Here is a 26574-nt window from a genome sequence, read left to right on the forward strand (position 1 = left end):
AAACTGATACATTTATCCTTCTCCGTGATATATATATGAAAAAGTGGGAGCTATGAATAAAATCATAAGTATTGAAAGGGTGCCACCTTTCCCCTTCCGCTTTCATCCACAATTTCATTGTATCTCGAAACAGTGATACCAATGAGGTATGGAGAAAGGATAGACGAACTGTTATTTTATTTTTCAGTGCATATCCGTTACTAATCCTCAAGTCTCCTCATTGTCTCGGTGATTGTATGTATGTGATTCAGTTGTTTTTTTCTTCTTCTGGTGGTTGGTTTGGGTGGTGAATGGCATGGACTGTGTAGTCTGCTCATATGTCAGTGCAGCTTCAAGCTGTTGTCAACTTGAATTTTCTTCCATGGATAGGGAAGCAGAAATGAGGGGTGAAAGACGTATACGGTTCTGCAAGTGAGGTATCCCACAGTTGGTAGAAAGTCCATCCCCCCACTTACAAGAAGTGGGAGTGGTCGTTGCCGTCGCCATGTCAGACACTCGGACGCTGCGTTGGAGGAGGACTGTTTACTTTAAAATGTTCTCTACTAATTTTGCAATCGACGAAGGTATTGTACGTGTAATATTGAAGTTGAATTACACACTAATCCTTTCCTCTATAGGAAATATTGCTAGTAAATCAGATGGTGATTTTATATAATTACCTGCCTAGAAAAATTGAGCAGGAACGAATTAGAACCATGTGGCTTTGTCTTATATAAAGGGCATGTTTGTAACCAGGCTAGTTAATCATTTCTGCGAGTGCTAGTTTTGAGATTACATGGGAGTGAAGTGTAGTATTAAGTTGGTATTTCTTGCGTGTGATTTTCTTTCGAAAAGACAAACACAAACGTATGGTTAGTATTTTGAAATTCCATTGTCTCCGGTGGACTTCGTGTTCGCTGGCTGCACAGATAATCAGGACAGAGCGTACGAGATCCGAATTCAGATGAGGCCTGCCTGTTTGCCAATAAGTTGGGATTATTTGCGTGTGAACTTCAGAATTAAGTTGAAATTATTTGCGTCTGAAACTTTTTGTGCGGACAAACACGTATACATGGTGAGTATATAGAATTCTCATTGTGTCGGGCGGACCTCGTGGTCGCTAGCTGCACGGATAATATGGAGAGAGCGTGCTTCATCCAAATTCGGTCGAGGTTGACGAGTATAATATTGACTTGCATTACTCAGCGTGTGACTTGATTAACTGGTTCATGAATCTTTCTTTTGGGGAGTAAATATTTTACCTTGCTGTTTCTTAATTCATTTCCACATTCCTGTTCTGCTATTCCCTTCTGCTTCAATCTTTCTGGAATTAGAGGATCTTAGGGAGCTAGTATCTGAGTACGTGCGAATGTGTAATTGGGAGCGTATCCTTTCTACTTTCCTAACGCAGAAAAGCATCGTGTGAGAGAATAGTTGTTGTATTGAGACGTAAATAAAACTTTTGTTTCCTGTGAAGACTAGGATCTGGTAAAATAATTGTCAATAGTTCACGATATTCGTAGGGGACCAGTAGTTTTAGTAGACGAAAAATGAGAGATCTGTTTCCACCTAGAGTGGGTTGTCTATGGAAACATTACTTGTTTGCGCCAAGGGTGGGTTTTCTCAGTAAATAAATGTTGAAGGTGTGGAAAAAACATGGTGGAGAGCCCACTTTAATTATCGAACAATAGCTCGCACCCACTCCTGCCATTTTGTACCATCATGTCCGCTATTATCAAAATGGCAAGGCCAGTACACGCCATTAGCGTGGAATAAGAGGGTCGTGCGCAATCAAATAAGGTACTGAGTGTCTCACTTTGCGTAACTGTCTTTGATGTAAATTCATTTACGCGTTATCCGATGTGCGAGTTAGGCTTCGAACGCCAATAATATGTGGTATTCAATTCAATGAGGGCCGGTATTTCTAAGATATACAATTATCTCAAGTACCGTTAAGGGTACGCAGTAGTGAACGGACCTCAGTATTCGATATGGTCCCTGACTAGTGCGCAAACTACGTCGGACTGGTCCACTTTGCGTATCTAGGGGATGCCTTTGATACACGATGAGAAGGGAATCGTTGTTGAGGGTAGTATTAAAATTTTTCTGGATAAAATAGACCACTGGATAAGTAACAGAATCTCTACACCCACCTCTCAATATTTGTTAGTTTCCTGAAGGTATGTGGCACGAGATTTTTACGCATAAGTCTCGCAATTCTCCCCTAAATTACAGGTCAGTGGTCTGTTAGTATGGGGCACAGATACTTACACTCATGTTAAGAAAAGAAAATACAGAATACCTTGAACGGCTAGAGATAGGACGTTAATTTTCACAGGCCATGAACAATAGTACGTTCTGGAGCAATGATTAGCGTTTGAGTCGCCTCGGTTCAGCATATGTCCTGTTGTCTATTAGGCACAGGGTGCGCCATAACCCCTGATAAGTTGTTCCATGCGCGATGTCACCGACGCGTATCAGGCGCGAATGGCGCCCTATAGTTCCAAAGTTCATCTGCGGTGGTTGATATTGGGTCACAACGCTGCACCCATCGTTTCACCATATCCCAAACGCCTTCAATTGCCCATAAGTCTGGTGATCTGGCGGACCAGGGCAAAAGGCTGTTGTTGTCCTTTGACACCGAGAAGACACGTGTTCGTGCAGCAACACGTAGTCGTGGATTGTCTTGCTGAAAAATGGCGTCTGGGTTGTTGTGCAGAAAGGGCATGGCTACAGGTCGCAGGACGTCATTCACGTAGATCACACTGGTCACAGTGCCCTGGGCAGGTACCAACTGGGATTTGTGGCTGTACCCAATAGCACTGCACACCAAAGGCTTTGAGTTGGTGCCATATGTATTGTGCGAATGCAGTCACCGTGAAGCCGCCCCGTTGTCTGCGGCGAACCAAAATGCGGCCGTCATTTTCAAACAAACAGAACTTGGATTCGTCAGAAAAGACTATCTGATGTCGTTCCTGTCCCCAGTGACGTCGTTCCATACACCATTGCCGTCTAGCATGTTTCTGCACAATCGTGAAAGGTAGGCGGAAAAGCAGACGACGCGCACATAACGCAAGCCGTAATAAACGGCGACTGATTGTCACCCCTGATAATGTACGACGTGTTACACTGTTCCACTTTTCCGCCAAAGCTGAGGAGAACGATCATCTTCCCTGCAATGCCTTTCGGATGACGGTAGATCATCCAGGAGGGTGGTCTGGATGGTGCGACCTGACCCATTTCGTGGACGATTCTGCACACACCCGTTGCTCTACCGAAACACTTCGTCTCACAAGGGCAGCAGTTTCCCGGATCGATGCATCGAATTCTCTCATGCCAACAATGCGCCCTCTTTTCAGTTCACTGATCTGACGGTACGCTTCGCGCATACGTCTGCGAAGCATCCTACGCGTCTGCTCAAGTCACACCTATCCATTCCCTTCGGTTTATAGCGACTACCGGGCAGCAGGCACATTTTACCGGTAGTTGGTGTAGCGCCGCGATATCGATGTTGGCCTTGAACACGCGGGTCGACATGATTCAAATGCTAATCATTTCTGCAGAGTATACTAATGAACATGAACTGTGAATATGAAAGTCCTATCTCTGCTCGTTCAAGATCTGTTTTTCTGACCATGAATATATGTTCAATAAAAGTACTTGTTTCTCCGAACTGTATTGGTCACTCACTGTAAGCAGACGTTCTAAATAATGCACACTTAAAGCGTAGAGAGTTTCATACAATTCGCAAATGGTATTAAACATACAGCTATCCACACTCTTCAAGCCACTAAACGTCTTCGCCACGTTGTACTTGTATGCACTGCGTCCTGGTGACCTCGTCATACATTAGAGGCTTCAGCTTTTCCTATCCATGTTTCCCTTCTGACCGTTTAGTGGCGTGTTCAGCCCACTTCCATTTGATTTGAGTCATAATTAACTTCTTATTCCAGTCTGTTCACTGACCATTCGTCTGCCCAGGTAATTCCCAACACTTCTCTCACCACTGTTAGCTGCTCGACCTTAAATTTTCGACTGGTGTAAGGCAACACTGATGATATGCAGTAGTGGCACTCCTGTCGAATACGAAGTTTTGAAAACCCTGTTTAGTTTACCAGATTGCGTCAAGACATTCTCTTTTCCTTTGAATTTCTTTTACTCTCCAGCTACCTTCTACAACCCAAAAGGCTAAAACTTACCAACTGATTCTATGACCTCGTAGTTAATTTATACCAAATTGTTTTCGATTATATATATTTTTAGGGTTATTACAACCGATTTTCACAGATACTTACGGGTGATCTCTATTAGTTGAATTTTATCTCACCAGAGGCAACATGACAATGTCGACAGCAAAACGAAAACTGCTTTTGACATGATCTATTATGCTGCAGTCATTCTTAGTTTTCTCAATTGAAGAGTATGAATATATCCTCCCAGGCTGCTGATAATAGCATTATTGTCGTTGTGATCTTCAGTGCGAAGACTGTTTCGTTGCAGCGCTCCATACTACTGCAACCTTCAAACTTCTCAATGTGCTTACTGGATTCATCTCTTGTATCCCTCTACGATTTTTATCCCCCATACTTCCCTCAAATACTATATTTGTGATTCCTCGATGGTGCTGAATGTGTCCTATCATCCGATCCCTTCTTCTAATTACATTGTGCCACAAATTTGTTTTCTCCACAGTTCTGTTCAGTACCTACTCATCAGTTACTTGATCTACCCATCTAATCTTTAGCATTCTTTTGTAACACCAAAGTTCAAAAAATTCTGTTCTCTTCTTGTCTAAACTGTTTATCGTTCATGTTTCACTTCCATACAAGGCCACACTCCACACAAATAATTTCAGAAAAGGCTTCCTAACACTTAAACCTACATTCGAGGCTAAGAAACTTTTTTTCTTCAGAAGCGCTTTTCTTTCCGTTGTCAGTCCACGTTTTATATCACCTCTACTTCGGCCACCATAAGTTATTTTGTTGCCCAAACCAGAAAGCTCATCCACTAGTTTAAGCATCTCGTTTTCTAATCTAGTTCCCTCAGAATCACCTCATTTAATTCGACTACATTCCATTACCCCTGTTTTTTTTTTTTTGTTGATGTTCGTCTTACATCCTCCTTCTCATTTATCTCCTTATCCTAGTCGTCTGCTGTCTCTGAGAGAATATCAATGTCATCGCCAACCTCAAAAAATATTATTGCTTCTCTGTGAACTTTAACTCCCGCTCCAAATTTCTACTTTGTTTCCTTTACTGCTTGCTCAATTTACAGATTGAATAACATCGGGAATGGGCTACAGCCCTGTGTCACTCCCTTCCCAACCACTGCTTCCGTTTCGTGCCCCTCGACTCTTGTAACTGCCGTCTGATTTCTGTATAATTTGTAAACTGCCTTTCGCTCCCGGTATTTTATCCCTGATGCCTTGAGAATTTCAAACAGAGTATTCGAGTCAACAGATTTCTCTAAGTCTGCAAATGCTATATACGTCGGACTGCATTTCCTTAACCTATCTTCTAAGATAAGTCGTTGGGTCAAGTATCGCCTCTCGAGTTCCTACATTTGATTTCTCCCAAGGTCGGCTTCTACCGTTTTCCCATTCTTCTGTGAGGAATTCGTGTTAATATTTCGATCAAATATAGAGTAATTTCTAAACATGACCAAGAACAATGTAACAAATGATACAGTACGTCAAAGACACACTCCCAAAGCTTTGTTTTTACAATGTTTGCAAGTGTTGTACTCGTATATCTCCACTCTGCGTCACACGGCACGTATCTAACCGGTAGTCCAATTCTGCCCTATCCGACCCAGCATATCAGGATGATGATAAGAAGATCTGCTGTGATGCGGTGCCTTAAGTTTCCGGGGTTCTGTACTAGAGGTGGAACATAAACGCTGTCTTTGCTGTTACCCTACAAGAAAGGCTGCAGCCGTGGAAGTCCGACGACTGTGGCGGCCATTCGAGTAGCTCTTGGCCAACGCAGCGGCCGCAATGCAGCCTATCCAACAGCATGTCATCTCTACATCTACATCTGCATCTACATTACTCTGCAGTTCACAATTAGGTGCCTAGCAGAGGCTTCATAAAACCATCTTCAAGCCGTTATTCTCCTGGTCTAGTGGCTAGCGTTGTTACCTCTGGATCACGTGGTCCCGGCTTCGATTCCCGGCGGGGTTGGGGATTTTCTCTGCCCGCAGACTGGGTGTTTGTGTTGTCCTCATCATTTCATCATTATTATTAGTGACAGTAGCTATATTGCACTGTGAAAGAAATTGTAATGTGTAAAAACTGTGGCTTTGTCTGGGCGCTGATGAACACGCAGATCATCAAACCAACCATCATGATCAACTACCATTCCACTCCCTGGCAGCAAGTGGAAGAAATGAACACTGAAATCTTCCTGTGCGACCTCTTATTCCTTTTATTTTATTATGTTCATCATTCCTCCCAATGTAGATGGGCGCCAACAAAATATTTTCACACTCTGGGACAAAGTTGGTGATTGAAATTTTATGAGAAGATCCTGCCACAAAGGATTGTTTTTGTGACTGCCATGCAAATTCGCGTATCATATCAGTGGCACTGTCTCCCCTATTTCGCGATACTACGAAACGAGATGGCATTCTTGAAACTTTTTGAATGTCCACCCCCAATAGCATCTCTTGTGCATATGAGACCGCGCGGAAATACTCTAGAAGGACATGCGTGGTGTAAGGATCTCTTTAGCAGACTTGTTCCGTTTTCTAAGTGTTCTGGCAAGGAATCCCTGTCTCTGGTTTGCCTTCCCTACAACATTATTTATGTGATCGTTCCAGTTCAAGTTACTCGTAATTGTAGCCGCTAGTATTTAATTGAATTTACAGCCTTTAGAATTCTGTGTTTTATTCTGCAACCTTAATTTAATGGATTCCTTTTAGAACTCCTGTGTATGACTTCACACTTTTCATTATTTAGAGTCAATTGCCACTTTTTGCGCCTTACAGATATCTTGTCTAAATTTCCTTGTAATCTGTTGTTACCAATTGATGACTTCATAAGATGGTAAGTGGTGGTAAATAACAGCATCATCTGTAAACAATCTAAGAGGCCTGTTCAGATTTTCTCCTACATCGTCTATGTAGATTATGAACAACAGAGGATATATAACACTTCCCTTGGGAACAGCAGACACTACTTCTGTTTTACTCGATGACTTTCCCTCTATTACTAAAAACTGTGATCTTTCTGACAGCAAATCACGAATTCAGTCTCACAACTGTGCTCCATAGGCAAGCGATTTGATTAGAAGTCGCATGTGAGCAACTGTGTGAAAAACCTTCTGGAAATTTAGAAATATGGAATTAATTTGAGATCCCTTGTCGACAGCACTCACTACTGCGAGACAATGAAGAGTTAGTTGTGTTTCACAAGAACGACATTTTCTGAATTGGGCTGGCTGTTGGTCAATAAATCGTTTTCCTCGATGTCTCATTTACGTAATCTTGTACACAATATTGGGAATGTGAAGACCGTCATCATGCTGAAACATGAAATCCCTCCTCTCATTACAAGTTTCGATGTGATACACAGTTGCAATATGTCGGGATAGGTAATATCATTGAGTGAAGGAAAAGACAAAGGACGTTTTACAATTAGCAGCGGCTGCTTGGGACGCCATGCTAAGAGGGGACCAAGGACGCCCAAATGCAGGATTTGTATGCTGTGCATATCACACACAATTAGTAGCGAAAATTGTAAGACTGTAAGAAAGAGGGAAAGAGGGTCACCAAATGAAAAGTCTGTTGCATGGTACAAATTCTCGAACCTGACATGGATCCATAGACTGTGCTGGACACAGCACGGGACACATTAACCTGCTCGAAGTCCTAGACGTATTCGGCAGTTACGTGTGTATAATCTGTCCCCCAGCTGTGTATCTTGTGTTGGTTGACATTTTTCTAAAGATAAAAAGTGCCTTCATTGCCGAAGAGTATTTTGCCTTCAGAAGATGGTTCAGCATATCAATGCAGACCTTCAGACAAGCAACCTCCTCGAATTTCTTGTACAGTTCATTATGGTTTGTGAACTGGTGTGGTCTTGTGAAACTTACCACGCAACAACGACCAAATTGTAGCACACAAGATGCCTTGTCTAACTTGTTCGTCGCCATTTTCAGCAGCTACGGTCGGTGGCGGTCCAGTCGCCGGTTTTCGAAACGAAGTTGTCGGCACCACGTCAAAATTTGACAGTTTCTCTTTCACATAGGCTATCATGTGTAATGCTTAGCCATTCAACTAAACTGATTTTTGAACTGTTTCATGCACTTTATAATTATGTGGTGTAAGTGATGATTTAGCATTGAGGTAGTTATTCTTCAATGTGCTGCCATAGACTGCATAAGTACCAAGTCTCTGAAGGGTTGCTTCTACAGATTTTTTAAAGCTGGGTCATAAGCTTTCTAACATACTGCCAGAAAATCTACAGCATGGTACTTGCTTTCCCCTGAAAAAGTCTTACAACTGGGTACTTGCTTCATAGGCCACCCCATACTTCCATTATCCCCATATAATTCTGCATTACCTAATCTACTGTTAACTTTGTCAATTTCTACATTAATCTTTGCAGCACCAGCAGCGACATTTTCAATTCCCTTTGTTAGGTCGCTAGCTGTCCCTGTCCGTTGACCTAATAACAAAGTTCTGGTTTTATCACAACTAGCAACAATCTTTTGATCCACTTCAATCAGAGGTTGCCTTGTCTCATCATTACTCGTGTCACACAACTGCCTGCCTGAATCAATTCCACCCTTTAGTTCAACAGCAACCACATCAATCTTAGCATTCAAATTTCCTTCTGCCTCCTCGAATTTTTCTGACAAATCCCCCAATTCATCATTTAATTCCATTATTTTTGCCCCAGAGAACTTTCCATATCCCCCATATCAGTTTTTAATTCATTCTTGAAAGCCCACATACCAGTTTTTAATCCAGTTCTGAATTCCCCCATTTGGCTCAGTAATGATCTAAGTATAGCCATTTCCCCAGCTCCTGCTTCTTCTCCCTTTCCGTGTGGACTCTGAGGCTCACTGCCACTCCCTTTAAACTCAACATCGCTAGCTGACATCTTTATCGCCATTTCGCTAAATTCGGGCTCCGTAGCTAAACTGGCTGTGAGATAGAAAACTGAGAAACTAATGCGCCTGCTGCCAACACTTAGCTTTGTTGAGACTGCTGCTACGTGACGATTGGTGCCTGATGCTGTCGGTTGCCGTGCGGTGAGGTGCGGTGCGGTGTGGCGTGGAACGGTTTGCATGTTGGCAGCGGAAACGACCCCCAGCTCCGGAGCGCGGCGGCGATGTCGGCGCGACGATGTTTGGCGGCCAGCGACGCTTGAGCTCCCGGTTTGGTGGTCGACGTCGGACTCAGTGTAATGCTCGGCGATCGGCAACGCGTTTCTCTCAATGTTCTTCACTTTCAAACGCAATCCTGCACTGTCTACCAAGCCTGTTCAGTTAAAACAATCCCGGACGAGCCCCCATATTACGACGGTACTGAGCACTACACACTGAAGTTAGAACATATGAAGATAGTAACTGTTCTCTAGAATAAATGATAATTAATTGAAACCCTCAGCTGCCGACAGGTGTTGTTGATGTACCTCCATGGGGACATCTGAAAATGTGTTCCCCGACCGGAACTCGAACCCGAGATCTCATGCTTGCATGGCATTCATCTGTGTCCTCGATGGCTCAGATGGCTAGAGCGTCTGCCATGTGAGCAGGAGATCCCGGGTTCGAGTCCCGGTCGGGGCACTCATTTTCAGGCGGCACGGTAGCTCAGCGTACTCTGTCACAGAGTTAGCTACCCTCTGTAGTAAAAAACTGAGTGAACGGACCAACAAAGTACCTGAACGGTTGTCTTCGGATGTCAACCACGAACAAAAAAAAAAAAAAAAAGATGGATAGAACGTCTGCCTTGTAAGCAGGAGATCCCGGGTTCGAGTCCCGATCGGGGCACTCATTTTCAGGTATATCAACAACACCTGTCCGCAGCTGAGGGTTTGAATTAATTATCATTTATTCTAGAGAAGATGCACTGTCATCAATGGTATCTGTTCTTTCGAGAACAGTTACTATCTTCATATATATAGTTAAATTAAAGGTTACCCAGCCATTGACCTTCGTCTGTGCGAATACGCACAGGTTACCCGAACTCTTACGGGAATCGTCACCTTAATGTGCACGAGTAATGGTTGGATGAGCAAATATCTATTAGGAACATCACGTATGTAGATTGTGGACAGTTGGGAATGTCGGTCTCACGGGAAGCGTGCAAGATATAAGTCCCTGCAGTCGCGCTATTCATCTGTGTCCTCGGTGGCTCAGATGGACAGAGTGCGGCTCTCGCAGCCGAGCGAAGCAGACGTGCGGTGTGTGCTCTCCGCTGACAGAGAGGGCCCGCGTGCCTTGTTTAATTTCTTCGGCCGACACTAACGTGACGCCGTAGCGCTCCAAGACCATGGCAAACCAATACAGAAGGTCAACCTTGAAATTCCCATTTCGGAACGACTTTATCCGACCAAAGGCGCTCGAAGTCGAGCGCTTTTTAAAAGAGGAAGCCAAGATCCCGGCTGCCGACATTGTCGGCATTCACTTTTCGATCGTCAGTAGCACTGTCTATGTAAAGCTCATAAACGAAACTACATGCGACGAGGTGCTTCGAGAGGTGAAACAAGAACTCCGCTTCTGTCACGCAGATGGCAATGTTGGCAACGTCGAGGTCGGCCATGCCGCAATGGGACTGCGGGCTATACGCATCTTCGAACTTCCATTTGAACTCCCGGCGGCAGAAGTTGTAGCGGCGCTCCGCCCCTACGGCACGGTACACGAACACGTGGCTGAAAAATGGACCCAGTTTAAGACGTATCCAGTACTCAATGGAGTCCGCCAAGTGAGCATAGATCTCCAACGACACGTGCCATCCTATCTACAGATAGGAGGATGCGGGGCCATAGTTATTTATGACGGCCAGCCGAAGACGTGTTCCGGATGCGGCAAGGAAGGTCACCTCCGTTCCGAGTGCCTCCAGCGTCGGATCACACAGCTCCCACCGAAGGACGTTGCGCCACCAGCGGCGAAGACTATTCTACCCGTGACTTACGCGGCGGCGCTCACGACGTTCTCCGCACAACAGACACAGCCGACCGCTTCAGCGGTACAAGAATCACTTTCCACGGACAAAGACCTGGATGGTCCGCCGACCTGGCCAGTGGTGGAAAACAGCACTACGACTCTGGAGCTACCGAACGCGACAGACATTGACGCCAGTAAGATGGCAATTGATTCCCTTATTGTACCGACCGAAGCGTTTGTTCCGGCGGAGCATGAGTCAGTGCCGTCTTCTGACAATGAAGGCCACGTACGGAAACAGCGATCACCGAAAATCCGAAAGCGGCGTCGTCGGACCGTGTCGGAACACAGCGGTTCGCATTCGGCCGGGGAAGAACAACTGACCACTCAAGAAGCCAGCCGCGAAGCTGAGGCTGTTTCCACTGACTCAAACCTTGCAGAACAGACAGAAAAACATGCAGCTTTCGACCATCAGCCCGTTGACAGAAACAGTGAGCAGCGGGAAGGTACCAGTGCAGGCAGCGAAGTCGCCCGGTCCATTATTATCAAACATTCCGAGACTATGGACCATGAACAGACATCCGCGCCCGCTTCGTGGGCCGAGGACGTCGAGACACAAGATCCTGACCCGCGGCCAACTGAGGCGCCGCCGGATCATGCAGCATAAGCAGCACAAGGAGGACCGCGTTCGGCGGGGGCTGACATCACTTCCGATGTTCGCTTCTCTCCAGCTTCAACATGGATAACCTCGCCCAAACAACGCGTTGCCAGGCTTACCGCCTGGAGACAATGAATATCAACATGGTCAGTTCTCCCGTCAAGATCCAACTTTTGAAAGAAGCCATACGAGCCATGGGGGTTGACTTTGCTTTCCTACAAGAAGTGAAAACGACTGCACTCCCGCACTTTTACGGTTACACCACACATGTGACGCCCGGTAGCCCTGCAGATACCGGAGTGGCAATATTAGTGCGTGAAGGTATTGAAGTTACCGACGTCACGTTTCTTCCCTCCGTGCGAGGAATAGCATTTACAGCACTCAACATCCGATTCATTAAGGTTTACGCGCCGTCGGGTACCACAAGACGTCACGACCGCGCCAGATTCTACTCCACAGATGTCGCTCCCCTTTTCCTTGGACGATACGACCACAGCGTCTTCGCCGTCGATTTTAATTGCGTACTGCACCCCAAGGACCAAATCCCACATTACATGCCTTGTCCGGAACTGGGTGCGATGATCCAAGAACTTCACTTGTGCGACACGTGGGAAAAAGTCCACGGTAACCACTCTGGCCACACTCATCTTACCAGTCATTCGGCCAGCCGACTCGACCGCATATATGTGTCACAAGATCTCACACAAGTTGTGGTGGACGCCGAACTATGGCCTCAAGCCTATTCTGATCACAGTGCCTATATCTGCACTATACACCTACGCCCCCAACAAGTCTGGCGCAGCAATGGCTTTTGGAAGCTCAACATAACTCATCTCCAGGATCTGGATTGCCGTCGGCAAGTTGCAGCGACGTGGACTGACTGTGAACGCCGCCACCCTCGATACACCTCGACCCTGGAGTGGTGGCTCCTCTGTGCCAAACCAGCAATCCGTAGGACACTTATGCAATATGGCAAGGACGTGACTGTGGCATCGACATACCCTCGATTTTTACTACGCGGTACTCAGGGACCTCGACGCCTTACCCCCTTCCCCGGAGAGACAACACGATCAAAGCAGAATCAAGGCTCACATACTGTCATTGACGAAGCGCCGACTAGAAGGTGCAGTCGTCCGCTCGCGACGGCACGACCGAACGTTTGCAGAGGAACCCACTATGCACCACGTTGTAGCGGATAAGCGCCGAAACGCCAACATTTAATCACACAACTCAGGACACACAACAGTCGCTTATGTACGACCCAAGCAACCATAGTAAAGGCGGTGGAGGATCATTTTCGTCATCTTTACAAGGAAAGAATCGTCGATGACGAGTCCACTACTGAAGTGTTACAGCAGGTAACACGTACTATCGACAACGCTACTGTAAATGCACTAACAGAGGAAATCTCACTCGAAGAAGTCGAAGACGCCGTGGACAAAGTTGCGGCCAATAAGTCCCCTGGATTGCCCATCGAATTCTACCGGACTTTCCGTGACATCATGATGCCTCGCTGAGTTATAATGTTCCGCGAACTTATGTCTCCAGACAGTGTTATGCCGCCAGCGTTTGTAGAAGATCTTCTCATACCGGTACACAAGCCAGGTGGAGGGCTATCGATTAACGACTATCGGCCGCTTACAATGCTGAACGCCGATTACAAGATTTTCACCAAGATTATGGCGAGCCGTATTAAGACGACTTTGCCGATGATCCTCGCTCCAGGAACAGACGTCTCAGGGGGGAGAAGCCAACATACACATGGCCACCGGTGACTGCAGGGACTTAATAGCGATCGCTTCTGCGTGCCGTCTGAGAGCGGCGATCGTCTCCGTAGATTTCAACCGCGCCTTTGATAGAGTGCACCACAACTTCCTCCTACGAGTGATGGACTGTATGGGATTTGCTCCGGGCCTCATCGACACCCTACGGCGTCTTTGGACCGCAGCCAGCTCACACGTCCAGGTCAATGGAAGGACGGTAGGACCAGTACCCATTAAGAGCTCTCTACGACAGGGTTGTCCCCTTTCTACCTACCTATATGCCATCGCACTCGAGTCACTCCTAGGGGGCCTTAACCACCGCCTATCTGGCATCACGCTGCGGGACGTCACCTTTCGCTGTAGGACATACGCTGACGACCTGCTACTGCTGGTTCGTTCCAATGACGAAGTTCAAAGCGTACTAACCTGGATTGAGCGATACGGACAGGCCGCAGGCAGTCTTCTGAACATCAACACGTCGGCGGCGTTGGATATTGGGCGAGGTCTCGGACCGGAAGCCCTCGCTCCCCTCCCACCAGTTTCTGATCTGCGATATTTGGGAATCACGTCCAAGAAAGATGTACGTGAAACAGCTGCAGCAAACTACCGACGGTTATTACAGATCATACGCACAACGGTGCGACAGAACCTGCTCCGGGACTTGAATCAGCTACAACGTGTTGAATACCTGAACCTCTACGTGGCATCAAAACTCAACCACGTGGCACAAGTCCTCCCACTACCGCTGCAGATAGGTCGCCGGCTTCAGGCGGCCTTCAGTTACTACGTTTCCGCAGGTCATATCTTTAAAGTACGATACGACACTCTCACTTTCCCAGTGCACAAAGGAGGGCTAGGATTGGTCAACGACAGGGCGAGAGCAGCGGCCCTTTACATGTGCAACATGAGGAAACGATGGAAAAGTCAATATACCTCTCCCACGGGTAGTTTACTACAGGTTCTGATGCCAGTATCTAACGTCCCGCCGGTGTCGGTTGCGCACGTCGCACCACAGCTCTCCCATGTGTCGACCTTCATTCTTGATTACAGCTATTTCAGCTCGAACCTCTCCGCCACGCGTCCACCAAAGGCAAAAGATTTTTATACCAACCTTCTGCGTGTTGTTCCCCATAACGTGCTGGAAAACAAGTACCCTACGGTTCACTGGCCAAGAGTGTGGAAAACGATACACCACAACTTTGTCATCCACGGTGCGTTCGAAGTGGTATCAGATCGCCAACAAAAAATATGCCACACTACAGCGACTTCACGCTATTGGACTGGCAGACTCCCCTTATTGCCCAGATTGTCACCTTTTGGATACCGATGAACATCGTTTTACTTGCGCATCATCTTCTGGAGTTTGACGACTAACACAGAAGATATTGCCTTGTTACCTCCGGGTCACACTTGATATGATTGACCCTCAGACCCTACTCTCTCCCGATGAAACTTACTTTCCGGCTGCAAAATATCATGCGCTTACATGGTTCAAAGGACTTACCGTCGCCTACATCTTTAGCGACGGAGAGAAAGAGCAGCTTGATTACTGGTGGTTCCTACAAAATGCTCACAATGCCCTCGAACGCACACCGAAATACCGTACGCTCTTCGCAAATTATTTACGCAGCGTTTTCGTTAACCCCCCACTCAGCTGGGGAGTGCCGAGCTGCGGTTAATGTTCTGTGCCGCATCACACAAACGGCTGAACGTTCTGCCTTGTGAGTCATGAGCGAAGGAAAAGACAAGCTGCTGCAAGGATGCTGTTTTCCTTGAGGCACTAGCGACGCTGAATGCCTCCGTTGCAGACGCCCTTCAAAGGCGCAATTGGAGACATCAGATAACAATGGCGAGGCTCCAAGTGGAACCAGTTACATTATTGAAGAACCTTTTACTTGGAATTACATCAGTGATTTATGTTTTTATTTTTGGATTACTCTTTTATGCCACTTAGTTACTAGAATTCTCATTTGTACACGTTCCCTAAATGTAAACATGTAAAAAAAATGAAGTGGCAAAGGATAGCCCTAACCTTGATGTCCCATACTTCCCCTGATATATACGGAGCTCTCTGGGGTGGCTTTACTCAGGAGCCAACGCCTGAAGTGGATCAGATTTTTTGTTATAGAATGAAAAGTGGCGGCGGCACTTAGGGTTTTTTTTAGTTCCAATGTCCTAAGGGGCTTTTTAAAGGAGGAAAATAATTTAAAAAATAAAAAAACAAAAAAGGAACGAGAGGTCCTTGATTCAAGTCTTCCCCCACGTGACAAAAAAAAAACGAAAAAAAAAAACAGATGGACAGAGCGTCTGTAATGTAAGCAGGAGATCCCGGGTTCAAATCCCGGTCAGGGCACACATTTTCAGCTGTCCCCAAGAAGGTATATCAACAACACCTGTCGGTAGAAGTTAGAATAGTTTTGCTCGGGCCCCCACGTGCTATAGCACTAAAAATATATATTTGTTACACTCAGCTTTATTGAGTGGCCCAGAGATGTGGCTGGTCTCAATGTTTGGCTTTGTTTTTCGGTCATAGGATGCCAGCTCAAATGGTTCAAATGGCTCTGAGCACTATGGGACTTAACATCTGAGGGCATCAGTCCCCTAGACTTAGAACTACGTAAACCTAGCTAACCTAAGTACATCACACACATCCATGCCCGAGGCAGGAACTAAACACAGAAACACATATGATACATTGAAAGATATGGAAATTTTCCGGACAATAACAATTTAAAGACTGTTTTCTGTATCTGCGACTGTTTTTCACAAACAATGTTCTTGTGGCGTGATTTTGTTTTTCCCGGATTTTGATTCCAAACATAAAGAAACAAATAAAAATACATACTAAATTATTCATCTACCTCCTTCAAGTTTAGAATGCTGCCGCTAGTTTCGTCTCTTTAAATTTATTTATTACCAAAAACACAGTTTCTCTCAGTCGACACCCATATTCGGACTTCTCATTAAGAAATGGTACATACTACACTAAATCGGCTATGATTGCTCGATGCCTCTCTACTAGTCGAATCAGTAGACACCGTTCCTAGGAATCGGCCAAAGCATTTCCGAGATATTAGCTTTTGAACTTTCATAAATTTACAATTTCTAAGACAACAATAGCTTTTAAACTATTGCATATTCTTGTGGCGCGTCTGGATAATTTAGCCTTACATATTTTTCTGTCCATCAGTGCCAACTCGCATCTCCGCATCACACTTAGCTCTGATTTTATCCATTTTTCTCTGGCATATAAATTTCTCCAAGCGCCAAACACAGCCATACGCGCCCCTACCGAGAGTAGACTCGGGTTTTTCCAATGCCGTGTACACGCTAGCGGCTCGCCACGGCACCGAAGCAGCCGCCAGCCACGTGCTCTGTGGCGGGAAACTGCCGCTCTAATCTCCTGCCACAGTTCGTACGCTCACATATTTCAAATCAATGAGAGAAAAAAGAGACAGTGTGAGAGAGACATATATAAGCAGTCGTAATGAGAGGGAGATACTGAGTATGAAGAGAAACATTTTTTGGGCTCCAACGGAAGAATTACTCCGCTTCTATACCGCGCGACCGCTACGGTCGCAGGTTCGAATCCTGCCTCGGGCATGGATGTGTGTGCTGTCCTTAGGTTAGTTAGGTTTAAGTAGTTCTAAGTTCTAGGGGACTGATGACCTCAGAAGTTAAGTCCCATAGTGCTCAGAGCCATTTGAACCGCTTCTATAATTGTATTCCGCGGCTTGCAAATGGTCTGTTGTGCTGTATACACTTCCAAAGCCAACTTGCTACTTTACCTCAGGGAAACACAATATTGTGCAGCTTTTGGCAAATATGGTGTACTTTCGAAGGGACACTTTTATCTAGTTGATATCTCCAAAGCGGTGTTTTCAGAGTGCAAAGTGACTAAGCAGCAACCCTGTCTGGATTTTTCACTAAATGGGAGGCACAACGGAGGGGATAACAAATGTTTATTATCGATTCAAGCCCGAGTGGGGTGGGGTGTGGGGGGAGGGGGGGAGGGGTAGGGTACACTAGGCGTACAGTTTGGAGTTTGGCGATGAATGAAGGGAGTGGGATAGAATCCTCACCAGAAGCCTTCAGATTACGAGAAATCTTCCAGCCGTTTCAATCCTCTCATATGGGGGGACTCACCCCTCCAAGAGAGAACGAGTTTATTATCCGGCCATCTCTACAAGCACATCAGAACCTGCTTTTGTGTTACACATCCCTGATGCTATCGAACCGTCCTTCCCGGCACATCTCAGCAATTAAAGACACTTCTACCGTGCAGATGGGTAGAGCTGTAGAGCTGGTAGAGCCATGAATCAACACATGTCCGTCCCTTAAAGGTTCGTCATAGCACTTGCCGTTGTTAAGAGCACCGTATCTTCCACACTGGCACTCATTAAAACCTTTTAAAGCGATATTTCTGTGCTATGAGAAAATATTAAGATCTTCGAGTAAGGGTGCACGTAAGGGGAAGCACTGTTTATTTTGGACGACAGTGAATTCGCTCGCATAATGTGTGGATACGTGTTCCAGACACATCTGGTTATTTGGTTGGTGGAATCAGAAAAAGGAGACAAGGAGCTCAATGCTACTTTTTAACTGTACGTGCTTTAGTCTCTCCATACAGAGAATAATTAGTTTACAGCGAACTTTAAGTTACATGTGCTGAGATTAATAGAATACAGATTAAATCATATTAACTAGTAACAGTTAAATCTGGGATAGGTTCGCCATCTAGACATTGTTATTAGAGTAAATTCGTGGAGAGTCAAATTAACTTTTTGCTAATATTTTGCTAGTCTTGCAATACCCTGACGTGAGTAAAGTAAGCAATGGTTATTTTCCAGATGTGATTGATTTCTTTAGGGGATTATTATCAATGTGTTTCGAAAAAACGTTTCAAAAGTAACTAATACTAAAAGTAACTCTGAGGCATCAAGTTTCTTTCATTAGCTTAGTCACATTAGCTATACTGAAACTAAGCAACAAAGGAGCGAGTGCATGATGAACACACATTGTGTCAATTAGTATTGGAGTGTTGCCAGTACTGTAATATAAGTTTGCTATACTTTCTCACTCCATTTTGAAATAACACCATTCACTTTATGTGTGCTGCAGTCTTTTTCTGAAATGACAAACATTACCGAAAAAGTAAGGTTTTTAGAAATGTGAAAAACTGTCAAAGGTACATTGTCATGTACTTAGGAAACAAAAATTATTCAAATTTAACGTGCTGCAGTTGAGGAAATCTTGTGAATACTGTGTATAATAATCAGTAAGTTTCGTTATTCCTCTATACATTCCAATAATTAGTAGTGAAATTAGATTAAGAATTATCAAAAACCAGCTACAATTTAAGAATAATTATAAATAGAAGTGATTGACAGTTAAAAAGAATTTCCATTTTTAAGGCAAGAAAATTGCTATGACATTAAAGAAACTCAGTTCATTTGCAAACACCACGTGTTACATGGTAGAAGACGTTCTTCCATTTCAAGGTAACAGAATGGATATGATTGACGAAGATGGCTTAACTGTCCACACGTTATGTAACAAGTTTAAAAAATGTACAGAATTTTACTCACTTTAACATTCTTTAGCTGAAGAATATACAATATCCTCAAAATAGCTTTAATATACTATACAGAAATGAAAGCTGTAGAATTCGTAATATTTACAAGCACTACATGAACCACAACTTCGTGTCTGACAACAACAAAAACAGTAGTGAATGCCAAATACTACATATGGTTTTTTCTAATGCGCATTCCTTTACGTGATTCTAAAATCATTCACTAGATTGAAACATCTAATAGGAAACATCACGTGTTCCCAGGTACACTATCCTCCATGTACAACAATCTTCACTACTGCCCATCTACAGCTACATCTACATGGTTACTGTGCAATTCACACTTAAGTACCTGGCAGAGGGTTCATCGAACATTTTCATACTACTTCTCTGCCATTCAACTCTCGAATGGCGCGGGGGTAAAAGGAACACCTAAATCTTTCCGTTCAAGCTTTGATTTCTCTTAGTTTATTATGATGATTATTTCTCCCTACGTAGGTGGGTGTCAACAAAATATTTTCGCATTTGGAAGAGAAAGTTGGTGATTGAAACTTCGTAAATAGGTCTCGCGGCAAAGAAGACCGCCTTTCTTTCAGTGACAGCCACCCCAACTCGCGTATCATATCAGTGACACTCTCACCCCTATTGCGCGATAAAACGAAACGAGCTGCTCTTCTTTGCACTTTTTCGATGTCCTCCGTCAATCCTATCTGGTAAGGATCCCACACCACGCAGCAATATTCCAGCAGAGCACGGACAACTGTAATGTAGGCTGTCTCTTTAGTTGGTTTGTGGCGTCTTCTAAGTGTTCTGCTAACAAAGTGCAGTCTGTTTCGCCTTCCCCACAGTATTCTCTATGTTGTCTTTCCAATTTAAGTTGCTCGTAATTGTAATTAGGCGAACTGACAGCCATAAGATTTGTGCGATTTATCGTATACCCAAAATTTATCGAATTTCTTTTACTACCCATGTGGATGACCTCGCACTTTTCTTTGTTTAGTGCCAATTGCCACTTTTCGCACCATTCAGAAATTCTCCCTAGATCGTTTTGTAATTGGAATTGATCGTCTGATGATTTTACTAGACGCTAAATTACAGCGTCATCTGCAAACAGTCTAAGGGGGCTGCTCAGATTATCACCTAGATCATTTATGTAAATCAGGAACAGCAGATGGCCTATGACACTACCTTGCGGAACGCCAGATATCACTTCTGTTCTACTCAATGATTTACCGTCTATCACTACGAACTGCGACCTCTGTGAGAGGAAATCACGAATCCAGTCACATAACTGAGACGATACTCCATATGCACACAATTTGATTAACAGTTTCTTGTGAGGAACGGTATCAAAAGCCTTCTGGAAATCTAGGAATATGGAATCGATCTGAGATATCTTGTCGACAGCATGGAACATAGTAAGTCACCCTACTTCGAATTTACTTTGTTGTGCATCGCGGTGAAAAGCTTAGCATAAACCAAAAAGAGGGTGGGTGCCTGGCACATTGCATTATTGCTCTGTACATTTAAGTTTCCTCACGTAATCATCATTATCATCATCATCATCATCATCATCATTTAAGACTAATTGTGCCTTTCAGCATTCAGTCTGGAGCATAGCCCCCTTATAAAATTCCTCCATGATCCCCTATTCAGTACTAACATTGGTGCCTCTTCTGATGTTAAACTTATTACTTCAAAATCATTCTTAACCGAATCCAGGTACCTTCTCCTTGGTCTGCTCCGATTCCTCCTACCCTCTACTGCTGAACCCATGAGTCTCTTGGGTAACCTTACTTCTCCCATGCGTGTCACATGACCCCACCATCTAAGCCTGTTCGCCCTGACTGCTACATCTATAGAGTTCATTCCCAGTTTTTCTTTGATTTCCTCATTGTGGACACCCTCCTGTCATTGCTCTCATCTACTAGTACCTGCAATCATCCTAGCTACTTTCATATCCGTAGCCTCAACCTTGTTGATAAGGTAACCTGAATCCACCCAGCTTTCGCTCCCATACAACAAAGTTAGTCGAAAGATTGAACGGTGCACAGTTAACTTAGTCTTGGTACTGACTTCCTTCTTGCAGAAGAGAGTAGATCGTAGCTGAGAGCTCACTGCATTAGCTTTGCTACACCCCGCTTCCAGTTCTTTCACTATGTTGCCATCTTGTGAGAATATGCATCCTAAGTACTTGAAACCGTCCGCCTGTTCTAACTTTGTTCCTCCTATTTGGCATTCAATCCGTTTATATTTCTTTCCCATTGACATTACTTTCGTTTTGGAGATGCTAATCTTCATACCACAGTCCTTGCATTTCTGATCTAGCTCTGAAATATTGCTTTGCAAACTTTCAATCGAATCTGCCATCACAACTAAGTCATCCGCATATGCAAGACTGCTTATTTTGTGTTCACATATCTTAATCTCACCCAGCCAGTCTATTGTTTTCAACATATGATCCATAAATAATATGAACAACAGTGGAGACAGGTTGCAGCCTTGTCTTACCCCTGAAACTACTCTGAACCATGAACTCAATTTACCGTCAACTCTAACTGCTGCCTGACTATCCATGTAAAGATCTTTAATTGCTTGGAAAAGTTTGCCTCCTATTCCATAATCTCGTAGAACAGACGATAACTTCCACCTAGGAACCCTGTCAAATGCCTTTTCTAGATCTATAAAGCATAGATACGATTCCCTGTTCCACTCATAACACTTCTTCATTATCTGCCGTAAGCTAAAGATCTGATCCTCACAACCTCTAAGAGGCCTAAACCCACCCTGATTTTCATCCAATTGGTCCTCAACCAATACTCGCACTTTCCTTTAAAAAATACCTGAGAAGATTTTACCCACAACGCTGATTAAAGAGATACCTCTGTAGTTGTTACAATCTTTTCTGTTTCCATGTTTAAAGATTGGTGTGATTCCTGCTTTTGTCCAGTCTGATGGAACCTGTCCCGACTCCCAGGCCATTTCAGTTATCCTGTGTAGCCATTTAAGACCTGACATTCCACTGTATTTGATGAGTTCCGACTTAATTTCATCCAGCCCAGCTGCTCTATTGTACTGCAATCTATTGACCATTTTCTCCTCTTCTTCAAATGTGATCCTATTTCCATCATCATTCCTACCCCATTTTACCTCGAAACCTGAAACATTACTGATCGTATTTTCACCTACATTGAGCAACTCTTCAAAATATTCCTTCCATCTGCCCAAGGCATCCACAGGATTCGCCAGCAGTTTTCCTGACCTGTCCAAAATACTTGTCGTTTCCTTCTTAACTCCCTTTCGAAGACTGCTAATTACACTCCAGAATGGTTTTCCAGCAACTTGACCCAATGTCTCCAACCTGTTTCCAAAGTCTTCCCAAGATTTCTTCTTGGATGCTGCATTTACCTGTTTGGCTTTGTTTCTTTCTTCAACATAACTTTCTCTGTCTACCTGAGTTCTAGTATGTAGCCATTTTTAATATGCCTCCTGTTTCTTTTACAGGCTGTCTTGACTGTGTCATTCCACCAAGCTGTTTGCTTCATCCTACTTTTACACACTACTGTTCCAAGACATCCTTTAGCCACTTCTAGTACGGGGTCCCTGTGCCTTGTCCATTCCTTTTCCAATGACTGTAACTGACTACATTCAACTAACTGGTACCTTTCTGAGATCGCTGTTATGTACTTGCACCTGATTTCCTTATCCTGAAGTTTCTCCACTCTTATCCTCCTACATATGGACCAGACCTCCTGCACTTTCGGCCTCTCAATCCCAATTTCACTGCAGATTAAATCATGATCAGTGTCATCAAAGAATCCCCTGAATACACGTGTGTCCCTCACAGCCTTCCTGAATTCCTGGTCTGTTATTATATAGTCAATGACTGATCTGGTTCCCCTGCTTTCCCAAGTATACCAGTGAATGTTCTTATGTTTAAAAAAGGAGTTTGTGATTACTAAGCCCATACTGGCACAGAAATCCAAGAGTTGCTTCTCGTTCCTGTTGACCTCCATATGCTCTCCAAATTTACCCATAATCTTTTCATACTCTTCTGTTCGATTTCCAATCCTGGCATTAAAATCACCCATGAGCAGAACACTGTCCTTGTCCTTTACTCTAACAACTACATCACTGAGAGCCTCATAATAACTATCCATCTAATCTTGATCTGTCCCTTCACAATGCGAATATACTGACACAATCCTAATTTTCTTGCTAGACACTGTCAAATCTATCCACATCAGTCGTTCGTTTACATACCTTATTGCAACTACGCTGGGTTCCGTTTCTTTCCTGATGTAAAGCCCTACACCCCGTTGTGCTATTCCTGCTTTGACTCCTGACAGGTAGACCTTGTATTCTCCCACTTCCTCTTCTTTCTCACCCCTTACCCAAATGTCACTAATAGCTAAAACGTCCAGCCCCATCTTACTTGCAGCCTCTGCCAGCTCTACCTTCTCCCCAGAGTAGCCCACATTGATATTAATAGCTCCCCATCTCATTACCATTTATTTGCCAAGTCGTATCTTAGGAGTCCCCGGTTTGTCAGTTAGAGGTGGAACTCCGTCACCTCCAAAGGTCCGGGACATTTTGCTCTGATTATTGCCAGCATCATATTTAAAGTACCAGGGAAGCAGGTTGCTAGCCTTACTTGCCCCGAGTCCCATTGGGTTTTACCCCTAACGGCTGAGGAACTAACCGGTGGATTTGGTAGTCTTTGCCGTATGAGCACAAAGGTGACCACGACTCAGAATATGTCCGAGATACCCAGCCTTATTCCAAAGTAACTGGTATCCCGACTGTCTGGACCACTTACTTGGCCATTCATACGTTGCCCGTGGTTCATGAACTAGGACATGACTACAGGAACCCACACCATGAACCACTTCCTCATTAACCACTCTCATTAACCATCCGTAAATTGATTTACAAACAGCTTCTCTCACTCGGAAGTATATTTTTACGTAAATTGTGGTCTGATGTTTAGAAGGGATGTTAAAGATGTTTAAAGATTCTGTCTCCTCACGTAATTACAAAAAAAAAAAAAAACGTATGGCACTTTTAGCTAGGAGACACCGAGGGACAGGTTGACCAGCCTCAATGTTAAAGGTGGTGTTCCTCTAGGCACAGTCGGCTCTTCCCACAAAAAGTAAGTTATGAGAGTTCTGAATTAAGTATATCCGTTTAGTGTAGGCGACTAGTGGATGGGTGCGTAGTGTAGTGGTGTCATGTTTCTTTTGTACGACGATGAGAAAAGGTAGAAGATGAAACGCAGTGCCATGACATAGCCTATTCCTCCCGCATGATACAGGCGGTTTTAACGTACCCATCAGACGGACGGCTCTCTATCAGCACTTCCATGCCCTCCCCTCTCCCAGTGACACATGAAAGGCGCCGTTTCGTAGCGAGCGCCTTTCATACACAGCGCACCCGCGCTATGCGTGAAGTTACTTGTTGACTCACCGAGGATCAGTCACTTGCCGTCTCTGTCGACGAGAGCGGCACATCTGTGTCGAACAGGAAAAAGCGGGCTCATCTAACTGCAAGGCTAGAGCTTTGACCGGGGCCGGCCAATCAGAGCGCTATGTGCACGCAGTTTGGTCGGTTCGCTCATGACGCATGAAAAACAAAGCACTGTCGTCTCGTCTTTCGACCTGCGCAGCACGCCAGAGCAGAAATATGGAGTCACTTCTCACGTGCAGTCGACGTGGGCACATTCAACCAGCAACTTTCAACGTAATGGTGAAATCGCAGCAAGCAAGCGAGCTGCATTCACGTAATTAGATTCTACTTTAGCACTGAAGGTAGCTAAAATCGTGTGCTTCTCGAGTCGCATTTTGCATATGGGCCTGTCGGGTATAATGCTGAGTCTTTGTTCTCGTTTCCAATTGCTTCATATCACGTGATAGTCGATCTCCGTCTCTCATTAACCATCTCTCACTCGCAAGTATATTTTTACGTAAAATGGGGTCTGATGTTTAGAAGGGATGTTAAAGATGTTTAAAGATTCTGACTCGATGTCTGGCTGTAGCCCTTATATATCAGATCTGTTCACCTATCATATCGGGCGGATTTCGCGAATTCTTTGTCTTACACCTTTACTTCGTTCAAAAATTTTTCCACGAGTACCTTGCTTCTACGTTTGAGTGCTTTACTTCGTGAAAAACGTACTCCATTCATTTACATTGCATTTGGCAAAGGGCCTACGCTACGCCTTCTTGCAGAGGTTCCATTTAGTTTCCGTAAGAAATATCATCAACTGAGATAAGGTGATGATCATGTATTTTATTTATATGGCGGCAGAGACATCATCATCATTGCTTCCACCAAATAAGCTCTCTGTTTTTAGAATATTAGGTAGTGTACGCAACAGATGCCAGAAACCTTTGCCTTGCATGAATTGAGCCTATAAGACAAGATTTTGACAGTCTTTAGGTCGCATATATGAGGTTTGCAGTTATTGTTCTTCTACAATACCCAATGATGATACTTCAGAGTGACTGCTCCCCCCACCTCCTGTCGTTGAGCTTTGTGTAAGGTTTACCATCTCCTAAACAAAACTCTAAGTCTAATCGCGTTATTAATGGATTGTACTGAGTGTCTGGGAGTAGTTTTGAAAGCATATAGTTCAAATAGCTCTGAGCACTATCGGACTTAACTTCTGAAGTCATCAGTCCCCTAGAACTTAGAACTACACTCCTGGAAATTGAAATAAGAACACCGTGAATTCATTGTCCCAGGAAGGGGAAACTTTATTGACACATTCCTGGGGTCAGATACATCACATGATCACACTGACAGAACCACAGGCACATAGACACAGGCAACAGAGCATGTACAATGTCGGCACTAGTACAGTGTATATCCACCTTTCGCACCAATGCAGGCTGCTATTCTCCCATGGAGACGATCGTAGAGATGCTGGATGTAGTCCTGTGGAACGGCTTGCCATGCCATTTCCATCTGGCGCCTCAGTTGGACCAGCGTTCGTGCTGGACGTGCAGACGGCGTGAGACGACGCTTCATCCAGTCCCAAACATGCTCAATGGGGGACAGATCCGGAGATCTTGCTGGCCAGGGTAGTTGACTTACACCTTCTAGAGCACGTTGGTCGGCACGGGATACATGCGGACGTGCATTGTCCTGTTGGAACAGCAAGTTCCCTTGCCGGTCTAGGAATGGTAGAACGATGGGTTCGATGACGGTTTGGATGTACCGTGCACTATTCAGTGTCCCCTCGACGATCACCAGAGGTGTACGGCCAGTGTAGGAGATCGCTTCCCACACCATGATGCCGGGTGTTGGCCCTGTGTGCCTCGGTCATATGCAGTCCTGATTGTGGCGCTCACCTTCACGGCGCCAAACACGCATACGACCATCATTGGCACCAAGGCAGAAGCGACTCTCATCGCTGAAGACGACACGTCTCCATTCGTCCCTCCATTCACGCCTGTCACGACACCACTGGAGGCGGGCTGCACGATG

At 44.7% G+C, this 26574-nt stretch overlaps 1 protein-coding gene and 1 non-coding gene across 2 annotated transcripts in view; one reads left to right on the forward strand and one right to left on the reverse strand.

Moving 5' to 3' along the window:
* The window catches only part of LOC126365758 (probable G-protein coupled receptor 139), a 1098473-nt gene that overhangs the window by 959128 nt on the left and 112771 nt on the right, over positions 1–26574 (reverse strand). The gene's annotated exons all lie outside the window — the stretch shown is intronic.
* On the forward strand, positions 9700–9773 carry Trnat-ugu (transfer RNA threonine (anticodon UGU)). Its single transcript has one exon. It is a non-coding gene; the product is annotated as a tRNA-Thr (tRNA).

Source organism: Schistocerca gregaria, chromosome 4 (genome assembly GCF_023897955.1).
Source record: "Schistocerca gregaria isolate iqSchGreg1 chromosome 4, iqSchGreg1.2, whole genome shotgun sequence".
NCBI lineage: Eukaryota > Metazoa > Arthropoda > Insecta > Orthoptera > Acrididae > Schistocerca > Schistocerca gregaria.